Consider the following 12310-nt stretch of genomic DNA (forward strand, 5'->3'; position numbering starts at 1 on the left):
CTATGTTGTAAATTTTTTTACTGCGGAATTTAAGTGAGTATTTGGTTATCTATTGCCGTTGAAGGAGTTTAAATGAAAATATTCAGAACTTGGAACCTGAAGAATAAATTTGACCAACTAAACTATCCTGAGCCGCACATGCTCAACCCATGTATGTGGGTCGTGTAATCCTATATGGCGTATTATAAATTCGTTATCGTGCGCGTTTTCGATGCGAATGTGAGATCCAGAAAACAAAACCGAACAAAACAGGCTAATAATAAGTAAGCTTAATCTGGGCCCCGTCTCGACGTCCAACGTTTCGATTGCTTTGAGCGCGAAAGCCAAGCGTGTAAAATAGATCAAAACCTTCACCGCCGAGCTATGCGCTGGGTTCGTCTTTCGCTACAGTTAGTACGGGCCGCCGTCACCAACCGACCGACGTTCGTTCGTATCAATCTCAGTCGCTTTCGGGAGAGCATCCTTGCGCGTTTGCTGACCTAGAAAGTAAAATCTAAATCACATTGCTGCACCGAACGGAACGCGTGTCGAAGATGAGGTTTTTGTGGTGCAATTTTCCAACCCACTCGATCCGACTCGGTTTGTTCCGGGACACGCTAGCGTATCGCGTCTTTTCAGCGATCTTTCCGCGTACCATCGCGTATTTCCACGGCGAGACTTTCCCCGGTCAGAGGAACGCAAGAAAAGAAGATTCGCTTTTCTTCCTGTTGGGTGGAAAACTCTTGCTTGGTGTGAAGGTGTGGAAAAGCCTGTGCCATTTTGGTTTTGTTCTCGGATTAGAAATCGGTCCCCGGCCTGTGATATGATCCGGTGACTTCGAGGTGCTTCAGGCGTAATTATACGTACATCGGACGTGGCGCGACAATAGACACCGCAGCGAGTAGGGTAGCGTCCGCCGAGCTGGTTGAGCATGTCAATTAGCAACAGTCACAATGCTGAGAGATGCAACCACGGTGGAGGGTGTTCTGCACGAACAGCATCATCATTCCCACACGCAACCCAATCCCACGTGCAGTGGTGGCGTTTTACCAGATTTTCCCATCGGTCGGAAATGGATAACAGGCGACCGTGGATAACGTACTGCGGTGTTCACCTTGATTGGTTTCACTTTCACGTATCGATGCACGGATTTACATGCGCATCGCGGTAAAAAAGGAACGACAGATAATCTGTGCCACGAGCAGGGAAATGGCAGGGAAACTGAGGTTGACACGGAGAAAGGCGGAGGGCGGCGGTGGGTTAGAGCTGGTTAGAAGGTAGAGAAACCGATTTCGCTTTCGATGACAAGCGTCCCAGGGGTGGTATGTGGGTTCCGCGGTTTCCTGGTACGACACGGTCGCCGTCTCTCCTCGTCATCGCCGTTGACGTGCGTTACGGGCGATAGGAGAGATATCTTGATACGGCGAGAAACCCTGTTTGGGGCTTACAGTAGAACCACGCACAAATCATGCTCCGGTGCGTATGGAAAACGGTGAAAATATTGGACTACCCAACGGAAGGACGGAAGTTTGGTGGAAACCCTGATTTCACCCTGTGCGCTCGGTGACTTCTGTGAGCGAAAGTAAAGAAGCAAAGACAAACGAAGGACATGGTATGGTAGGGCAGGAAGGGGATGGTCGGGCTCGTCTAATGGCGCCCGTATTCGGCCCGCGCGCTTATGCTCCTTGGCAATTGCTACTGTGACGCTACATCGTTGGAGTGCGTTTCTGGTTCCGCCTGGGAGCGATGCCAATTAACGGTGCCACGCGGGCATAGAATGTCGTGGTCGCATAGTTCGCCGGTTGCGGTATGTTTTGGGCTAATTAATGAGCTCTGCGTAATTGGGTGTAGGTTTCATGTCAGTGTCACGGACAGCAGAGTCCAGCGGGGTGGTATGGGGACCTTTGCCAAAGAATGCTCTGCGGATGTATTATTAGGACTGATGATCATCCGTGTGTCTGTGAGTCTAATACTACAGGCCTAGTGGCTCTATGAAAAGAAACCGAATTAATTATTGGCTTAAGCTGAATCTTTTAAGAAAAAGTGTGTAAGGGTGCTGCTGGACATTCAAGCAATACAGATCAACACACATTTTCCGGATCACTTCCGAAGCAAGATCGGTATCCAGCATGTTGGAATGTGATCAACCTGGACCGAAAGAATGCGTCACCTTCATTCGAGTGACATTCCTTCTGTGCTCGTTCCAACAGCACTGGAAGTCACCGTACAAGATCGATTCGTTCAAGATCAATGTCCGGAGCGCTACGATCGCCATTCATTCTCGTGCGATTCCGTTTGGTCAAAGCAACACCTTCATCGGGGCGCCCTCAACCAAACACCTAAAGCTTTGTGGTTGAAAATTACAAATTTCACACTCCCGAAGCCGGATCGATCGTGATCTGAAAAGCGGACATCGATCCGTCCGTTTTGTCTGTACGCGATCGTGATCGTTCCGAGCCGCTGTATCGAGCCAGCATCCCTGGCAGCCTGGGAAGAAGTAAACCGTGACCAACAATCCACCCGGAATGACGAATGCTTAGACGAGAGCGAATGGGTTGCTCGGAGACGGAATGGTCACCCCATTAGACGCTACGTTCGCGAATGAGGTCTGTGGGTATCGTTTCGCAAGGCGCAAACTGCCTGCCATTGGCCGTGTGACAGTGACAGTGATTGGCAGAGTGACCACCGTCGTCGAATGTTGGCCACCGTTAACCCGCGGCAGGCATTTGGCGTGCAGCATAAAAAAACGCAGGAATGAGGAACTCGAGTAGCAGTAGGGATTTGTGGTGATTGATTTATGCCGACTCACATTACGACGCCCCACCGTGCTCAGTGGCGATGGGTGGACCACGGCCAGAAACTAGCGTATGGAGTATGGTGCGAGTGGAGACCCGTACCATCCAGCGCTATGGGTCTAATTAATAACGTTAGCGTTAGTGGACGACATGATCTACACGCGGGTTTGACATGAGCGATCGGCAATCGGTGGCGAGCCGGCCTTTTTACGGGAGTCGGCGCTAGTGTCATAATGACAGATCGTTAACCAATTATTTTATTAGCGTGTGGGCGATTTACGATCGTGGCGGTTCCTTTCTTCCGTTCGGTGTTGCCCCAGATGAGTATGAGTAGGTTCTGATGCATTGTGGACCAGTTTTATTTTTTTGCTAATGCTTTGCTTGCTTTTAATGATTGTTTTGCTTTTGTTCCAGTGAGCTAGAAAGGAAAAAGTTGTGCGAAGTTCTCCATAGCTTAGGGTGATAGTAAAGTAAACATAGAAAATTGCTCCGGCTCCGGGAATCGGTGTAACCCGATTAAGCTCGTAAAGAACCAGCTGAACCAATCCATCCCGCTGGTGTCGCTGTCTCGCTGGTACGATTCGCTGCGGATGATCCGCGCACTGTGTTTAACCTTGATCGTGGCGGATTAGTGGTGGACCGTAGCGAACGTAGCACTAAAACCGGAATGCTTACGCCAGCGATGATAGGACGCACCGCGGTTGACAGTTGGTAAGGTTCGCTTTCTACTCCCAGGCGCGTTTCTCACTGCAGATGGAGGATCGCTTCAGTGGGCCAAGGTGACGACGGGCGATAGCGAACGGCTCTCGCTAAGGGTTCATTGTGCCATTTACGCGAAGGTGCCAGAGGAGCTGTTGGAAAAGCATTATCAGCTGCAGGTGCTGGCTCATGTGAACTATTGGCTCATGCAACGCTTATCCGTGTGAATCTTGGCAATGGTGGTGAGAAACTGTGGGACCATCGCGCAGCAGATAATAGCATGCGAACAAATGTACCGGGCTTTCTGGCCCGGAGAAAATTGGCTCCAATTTTTCCTCTTGCTCGGGTGAGAGTTTCCTACCTTCGACGCGATCCGGAACACCTGCACCACCCAGCACGCAGACGCATTTGAATTTAAAGCTGCACCAAGGGGTTGCCGACATTGACGACGAGCGTGCCTCAAGATGCGTATCGGTCGTGGAAGCCAACCACCGGAAGACAGAGGGAAAAGGCAGAACGTTTTCGCTTCCCAGCCCATTATCGGTGTTGGGAAAGCAGTGGGACAGTGGCAGTTGCTAGTGGGAGTTGTCGAACGGTTGAGAACGGCTTGATCACCGTTGATGCTTAACATTGCTAATGTATTCTTCACTTTCGCACGAACAAAAGGGCACACAAACTTTTCCTTTTGTTACCGGGCTCGGAAAATGGTGTAAATTTGCTATAAATCTTTTCCAGGGCTGAGGCTGAGTAGCTGGTTAGTTTCTTTTATCTGTGCTTTATCGCGTGATCACACCTGACGGGAGAAGAAAGAACAGATTCTTCTCACTTTAAGGTGCGTTAGTTATGATGATAAGCGGTTAAAAGTTTAATGCGATGAGATGATAAGATGGTGGCTAGTGAAAGTGGATTTGTTGGTAAACTTTGGCCAATTATTCGGAGTTAGTAGACAAACATCTATTGCGAATGTGTGTCATATTAATATCTGTGCTCGCATCGCAAGATAGAAGTAATACACATTTTTTTTCCCCATAAATTTCCCATCCATCTACCCATGTCGTACCGATCATAGTGCAAATGCAAAAATCATGTAAACCTACAAATTGCACCCAGAGAGAGGTCCACCGGGACAGTGTTTTATCGTAGTCGTCGTCACCGTTCCCTTATTTCTTTTATTGCAGTTTGTCTTGTCGTTGGCCCCGTGTTCACGCCCGTAGGGTAGAGAAAGGTCGATCATTACGGCACGGTTGTTTGTGCAGACGTTGGATCAAATTACCCCAATGGTCATGTGAGGCACAGCACCGAGGTTGGGTTAGGCCAAGGAAGCGAAAGGACAATTTATGCGGTTCAATTTTCAATTACCTCTCGCTGTCTCGCTCTGCCGTCTACTGCTCAGCGCGAACAGCGGACCACGTGTAGGTCAAGGTTTGGCACACCTTTTGGTGAGCTCCAAGTCGCAGCTAGTGTTGAAGGGGAACATAAAAATGGTTTGGCTAGACGCTCGAACTTCCATCGAACCAATCTGCTCCGAAGCGTTCGGTCCGAAGATCGTAGACTTCGGGTCAGATAAGTGAAGAAAGAAAATTGAACTTTTCGAAGGAAAAATCTATCAGCTGTGCCTGTCTTTTCGATACAGCCAAGTATCGCTGGACCTAGGCCGAAGGGGTTTTGCGTATAGACATGGGGAAGATTTATGGGGCCAACTTCAAAGGGTGTTTGCCCTCGTTTTGAATCGCCAAAGAAAGCGAGATAGATATTTATAAACATACTTAGCCAATTTGTTCCTTGCCTAGCAACCTTACAACATTGTGGACATTGCTGGGCTATCCGAGCTGACTGAACAAAGTGCAAATGCAACCGCAGGCGTGAAGGCATGAATACGATCGCCTCTACCACTCGTTTGTGGTATTTTGAAAGGACAATACACATTTCTTTGCATGTCGATATGCGCTGCGTCCGTTACGAAAGAATGCATTCTTCACCACCAGAAACATGCCACATTTAGATCGATTCATAAAGTAACTGCCGCAACAGTGGGTGAAAACGACCATTTCTTGGGAGCGAACATTCTTGAGGATAGTCGGTGAACCCCTGCAGCATAACATAACGGCAACCCAACGGCTGTCTTAAAGACGGATGGACAACAGAAGAATGGTCAGCAAAAAAAATAACAATAATTAAATGGATAAAACAGCATCTTGCAATTGTTTTTATACTGTTACAGCATTCCTCCGGCGGTTCGCCGCGCATGCGTTCTATTGTAAGGAATTTAAAATTCTAATTTTCCGCCAACACCAACTGGCCGCTAGTGTTATGGCCGGATGGTCAGGAATGTTTGCGCGGGTCAGGCAGAACGGGGAGGGAATGTTTTATTAATAAAATTAATCTTGTGCGCAGCAGCAGCAACAGCAGCAGTGAGTTAATGCGAAAAACGGGCGTGGGCCAGTTTTAGCGCAATTTTAATTACATTTCCGCGGATTTGACATGGGAGAACGTTGTTGAGCAGTAAGTATTTTGCCGGATGCATTCTTTGCAGTGTGGTAGAGCTGGTGCGGAGCAAAGATTCCACGGTTACTTAGCAAACGGTTAGGGCGAAGTGTAGTTGTTGGGGGTTAAGCAGAATGGCCAAGGTAGGTTCTTTAATTTCAAGTTCTGTAATTTAAATATGAAAGCGGTGTAAATATTTAAGCATTTTTCGGTTTATGTCGTCAGAAGCGTTGAGCGGTGAGTAGATGACAATTAAAAGCAGCACTGCAAAGCAAAGCTCCGTTGGGATACACAACTCCGTGCACTTGCCTTCGGACTGCACCAGCGACCAATGTGCGAAACCTTCCGTGTCCGGGCGTGTGAGCGATGTGAACTCCAGCTGGACGTACGTTCGGATGGGAATGGACACACAAGTAGGTGGGTGTTCCCTAACGAGCTTCGAAGCATGCCATCGGGTGCTTCTGCACGGCCGTGGTTGACGCTTGGGTTTGATTACAAGTTAGCGATAGTTGGGCCACCGGTCCTCCCCATGGAACATGGGCGGGAATGAGCATGAAATTAATAATTAACTGTCCATCAGTACCAGGCCGACAAACGCCAGGCCAGTGTCCCGAGCAAGAAACGCCCCAGCACACACAAACACGCAGATACGGGGATGAACGCGAGCTCGCAAAATTATTGGCAATGGGGTCTCAATTGCAGATATTATTGCGACGATTACTACCTTGTCCCGCAGGCCGGGGTAAACAGTGATCGTAAATGGGAGATATTAATGAAAGGGAAAGAAGCCTAGAGACTTCTTAACGATGGGTGGAATCCGATACCCAGAACGAACAGAAGTCGTTATTCGAGTAATGTCCCGCAATTGGAAAGGGGAAGCTTGGTTTGGTGATCGTTTGTCACCAGTGTTGCTTTTGTGACGATATTTTGACGAAGCATTTCCATCGTTGTGACTCCGTGAGGTTGTGCTTAAAAATATTGCGGTTATAAGCTCATACACGTATCTGTATCCTCTTGCTCGTATGTAAAGTTTCTCATTTCAAAACAAATCATTTGTTGCGGTTAGAATAATGATAACACGATAAAGTCTACACCCGCCAACACGGTTTTCTGCTGAGCTGCCAAAGCGAAAGGCAACCAGACACTGGCAACACAGTCACATTGTTTGGTGTAGTTGAAATTTCTCTTGCGGTTGGTTGACCCACAAAATGAGGCGATCGGGATTCCAAGATCTCCTGCGAGCTACGGGAAGTCATAAATCAAACATTGTAACCGCCCCAGGATGGCGAAGTTGCATTCGGTGCAGGAAAATTCGCCAAAGTGTGATCACGTAATGAAGATCTGCATTTTTGTGCAGCGGAGAGACACCGATAGGGCTGAGCGCATCAACCCACTGAACTTCGAACCGGGACAGTCACACGGGACCCAGCAGTCGTCAGTGAGTGGGATTGTTTGCGTTTGTTTGCGTCCTGCTGCTGCCGTCCTGCACGGCGTGGGAGACAACGGCTGGAAGCAAGAAATAAGTGGAATCAAATGTCACGATCATCGTACCCATGGATTACGGGGAATCAGTTTTTGTTTTGCTCCTCTGCTTGCCGACGATTCTCGACACCGAGTCGAGTCCCCCTTGTCCAAGGGTTCCTCGCTTATGCAGGCGCCCAAGTCTTTCGTTGCCCGAGCTCGTACAGCTGGTCGGTTGTGAGCCGGTGGGAAGTTTGTTTTTGCTTGGAGATGCAGCGGAAAAAATGCTTACTACAACAGCGAACATTATTATTTTGTACCCGATGAAAATAGACAAACAAAAAGGGACAGAAAGGCGTATGGCGGATGGTGAAGCTTTCCATCTGTCCACCCCCTGTCCAATGGCCGTGTGCTGCATGGTGTTGCTGCTGCTTCGTGTTCAGCACACCGTCAGACAAATGAAGGGAAGGTTTGTTTTTTCTGCGATAACAGCAGACACTACATAGCGATCGATGACTTGCGGAGGTTGTTGGTAAACACGGTACATGATCAGTTCGATAGGGCCGCAGCCAGAAGGAAGGTTGCCAATGTGTTTTTTTTTGTGGTCCGCTACTCGTGGCTGTGACTGCTAATGAACCTTGCGCTTGACATTGGCCGTGTTGCACTAGCGGTTGGTCTTTGCTCTTGTGCTCTGCACCACGGTACAGTATGGCGATACGGATACGAAACAGAACAAAAAGCAGCAGATGTTACCACATCCCGACTGTTGGGTGGAGGTTGTCGTTGCTTCTGGTCGTGAGGTTGATACTGGGAGTGGTCTTTACAGATGATGCTAGTCGTTCCACGGAAGTTCTAGAGTTCCGTTAGATCAGTTCCAGTAAACCCCAACCGTCTGCTTCGAGTGGGCCTTTGTGATTATCGATTGGAGTGTCATCTGTTCGTGGGTGCTTTAAATTGGCTGGCTTGAGTGTGGACCAGATGTGGAATTCAAGTAATAACTGGCTATTAGGTGGAAATTTTGTTCTTCAAAACTCTATCATCATAAATTTTCACTTTTTCACCGATATTGTTTTAGGACAACATCTCTTTTCTTTTATATAAAAAAGCAGAAAAAGATGTTCGAAGTGTGTTATCGTAGCCATTTAATTGGGTTTATAGGTCCTTGGCAAATGTTTCTACTCCATTAGCTGAAAATGAAAATTTGCTCTACATACGGCTACAAACAGCTGCTGGCAATAATCACTTCCTCAGATCTACTGTTTCACTTTCGATGCATTGCTGCCACGCGGTGGATCGCCACCTAATGAAGCGTGCCCGGCTTACAGCATTAAAAAAACATATGTATTACTTTCGCTCCCCGCTGACAGATCAATAGCCTCGAATCAGGTTTACGCTTGACGATCGCGAGCTCCATCTGCCCGCCGGTGGCAGAATGAAATGCAAAATATCGGTCAGACAAGCCGGTAGTCCTGGTCGGGCCATTGCTGCACGGTGGCCAGATTACTGTGTTTACCCGTGTCTTAATAATCATCATCTCGAACATCAAGATCACTCGATCGCACCTTTACGCACAAGCGAGAGAGAAGGAGGGAAAGTAATCGTGGACACGCAAGAAACAAAACCAATCGATTGGGTTGGTTTATCCGGAAGTTGAACCTCGGCAGGAGATACGGCGAGTAAAAATTAATTAGCCAATCGAAACGATAGTTCTACTCAATTAAAAAGACAACGATCTGTCCCAAGGAGCTAGAGTCCGGGTGGGCAACATTCGAAACTATGCTTAGAAATTGAAGGCATAGGTCTTGAGGTCTCTCCCTTACGAAAAACCAACGGAGACGAACACACTCGAAACGGAAAAAGCAAGGTGTCAATAATAGGAAGCAGTAATAGTGAAAAGCAAAATCGAACCGCCGTCGATGGTGTGCCTGAAGAACTGATGTCTAAATTAGCCACTTTTAGAGGCGGTCAATCATCGGTCATTAATTACTGAGCCGGTCAAGCTGCTTAATTGATGATGGAGGGTTAAGGTGTTGTTTTTTTCGGCTCTTCGACATTGGCGTACTGCTTTGGATTGCCAAAAGTTGAACAGATGAGGGAGTAGGCGAGCCAGCTTAAATCATTACTGCTCCGGTGCAATCGATCGATCGATGGATGGTCTAGATTTTGTTTCCTTTTCTTTTTGGCATAAAGTTTAAAATTTCTTTTTGCCACTTTACATCCACTGCTGCTCGGGCGTTGATCCAGTTGTCGAAGCGACGAAGCCGTTTTGTCGACTTTCCAGGTCAGCCATGTATCCATCGTGAACCGTGTTGCGGTGCTTGAAGTTTGGTCAAGTAGTGGTCTTTCCTGTACCGGCTCTGCTTACCGGGTACGAATTCATTATGTTTGTGAGCTTGATTGTGTTTTTAAACTGTGCCTGTTTGCTTGATAAAATCACACACTCGCAAGTGGTGAGCTGTAGTTTCCTAAACCGTTCGCCAGCGGATGCTTCATAAGACGTAGAGAAGAAGGGCCCTTTTCGCGTGTCTTTGTTGTGTGTAAATAAATGGTTTGAGTGCTACGTGCACAAGTGCCCAGTACAATCGAAGCCAGGTTGCGTTTCTGAAAGTGGTGCAGACAGTGCTTAAGATGTTAAAATCCAAGGAACTGTTAATGCTATCAGCTTCCTCGTTGTACTAGACGTGTGGACGACCCGTGTTCTTTGCAGGAAAGCTTTCCCTTCCATCTCGGTTCGGTGTTTAACTAAATGGTTAATTGCGGATCGTTTTAGCGTTCAGTTTTTCTCACAACAATGCACACACACACACACCAGAGTGGTCTTTTCCAATTGAATGGCATACACAATTTATGGTTGTCCTAGAGTGCGAAAACCCGCCTCGTTATGCAGATGCTGTCACACCGCTCGATAGTGACTGGTGTTAATTTATTTTCACGCCCAAATTTGGCCACACATTCCGTCCCCTTTTAGCATTAAAAAAACAATGACTTCGGCTGGACATCCCTTTCGGAACGATCCACTTCCACAGCCCGACGGTCGGAAGTTTCAGCGGGCTTGTACAAACGGTGAACGAAAACCATTAATCAACACCCCGTTTGGCCGTCGGACGGGGCGGCATTTTCGTGGTTGGGTTTTAAGTGAGTGAAAGAAAAGACGAACAAGAAAAGGAAGCGAAATAAATTAGACAGCAGAGGGCTTCCGTTCGTTGCGGACACCCGTAAAGGAAGTGTGGAAAGGGATGCTGTTCTTGGGATGCGAACGTTCGGCAGCGGCACGTGTTTAATCGTTTGTCTTTTGCTCTCCCCGGGTGGCTGATTGGTGGTGATGCCGGGTAGAATGTAGAACCGGTGTGCTGGAGCCAGATAAGATCTTGGGTTCTGTTCCTTGGCTGGCGGCCAGAGTCGGAGGTCCGACCAGCGGGCCGAGATGATCAGACACCGTGAGGTGCATAAATTACACACCGACACACGAATTTGTTGAACGAGTTTAACAATCGATGGCGGATTTATTGGCCTCGTGAAGCGTGCTTCACGGCGGGTGCCAACGAGAACGAACGAATCGCGAAACAGTTACTTTATACATTGTGTTCGGGAGAGCGTGCGAGGATGGAACTGTTTTCCAGGTGTGTGGACATGTGTATGGAAAAGGGTGTCTGAGCTATGGGCGATGATAATGATTTATGGTTTTATTTCGAGAACTTTAATTCATGCTCGCGTAAGCGGTTGAGGAGGGCCATAGATAATTTGGTGAATAATTTCTATTCAGTGATGATTTTAATGATGCGATTGAATGCTTTTGTCTACTTAATGGCCTTCTCATTGAGTTATAGAGCTTTGTGTATGATTAATAATATTGGGTTTTAAAAATCTATTTCAAATTAAATGTGACCTCATCAAATAAACATTTAAAAGATCGCTTCATTAAAGTAGGTTAAACATGCGAACAAACTTTGCTGAACGTTTTTAAACCGAAAGTGAGGATTAATTTCGGCCCATATCTCGCACCCAGTTGTCCAACCATTCATCATCGGCCGTTTGTTAGCCGTTCGCCGGTGTAACAATAATCCGCCAATGTTGTTGATTAAAAGGGAGCAATTTGTTTTGGCTGGCATGTTGTGCGAAACCTTTCCAGTCACACTCGTACACGCTGGAACGCCTTTTTCTTGTCTTGTATCGCATATTTTCTTCCTTATCCGTTCTACAAACAGAAACCGCTTGTTGTACCACCCTCTGTTAGCATATTTTCGTTAGAAAGCAATCGTTTCGCGCTGTTTGTGTTTTGTTTGTTTTATGGAATTCTTTGTGAAATTGCACCCATAAACAAGATTTTCCGATTCCGAAGAGGGCATGGAAATAAAACATCGAAATGTAACTAATTCAACATTAATGCGACGGCGGATGAGAGAGCAAACGTTAGCTGCTCGATTTGTTCGATTCTGTTCGACGCTATCTTACGCTATGCTAATTTATTTATCTCTTCCGCACCATAAAAAGGAGATCATTTCGTGGCTATCGGTGGCTCGTCTTTACAAACTGCAACCACCACAGTCGCGCGAACCGCATGCTGCGAGCTGGTGCAATGACTTTATTCCACAGCAAACGGTCGATTCCAACTCGGCTACGGTTGATTACCTCGGCGAGTGCTAGCCCGCGTGGCTCGTATTTCTTGGCTCACGACAACGGGTAAGAAAATTTGCATTTATCCGACCGATCGTTTAAGGGGGGGGGGGAGTTGAACGCTTCACCACGATACCTCATATCGCAATCGGAAAAACGAATTGCAATTGCCAACGATAACGATCAGTGTAAGCGATCCTCACCGTCATCATCGCACGTTTGGGGAAATCATCGATCGATTGCCACCCCGAAAGAATACAGGCCAACGTGCTTCAAAC

General features: G+C 47.4%; 1 protein-coding gene across 1 annotated transcript in view; it reads right to left on the reverse strand.

Moving 5' to 3' along the window:
- The window catches only part of LOC118503580 (uncharacterized protein DDB_G0271670), a 55326-nt gene that overhangs the window by 11059 nt on the left and 31957 nt on the right, over positions 1–12310 (reverse strand). The gene's annotated exons all lie outside the window — the stretch shown is intronic.

The sequence above is a fragment of the Anopheles stephensi genome, chromosome 2 (assembly GCF_013141755.1).
Source record: "Anopheles stephensi strain Indian chromosome 2, UCI_ANSTEP_V1.0, whole genome shotgun sequence".
In the NCBI taxonomy this organism is placed as follows: Eukaryota; Metazoa; Arthropoda; class Insecta; order Diptera; family Culicidae; genus Anopheles; species Anopheles stephensi.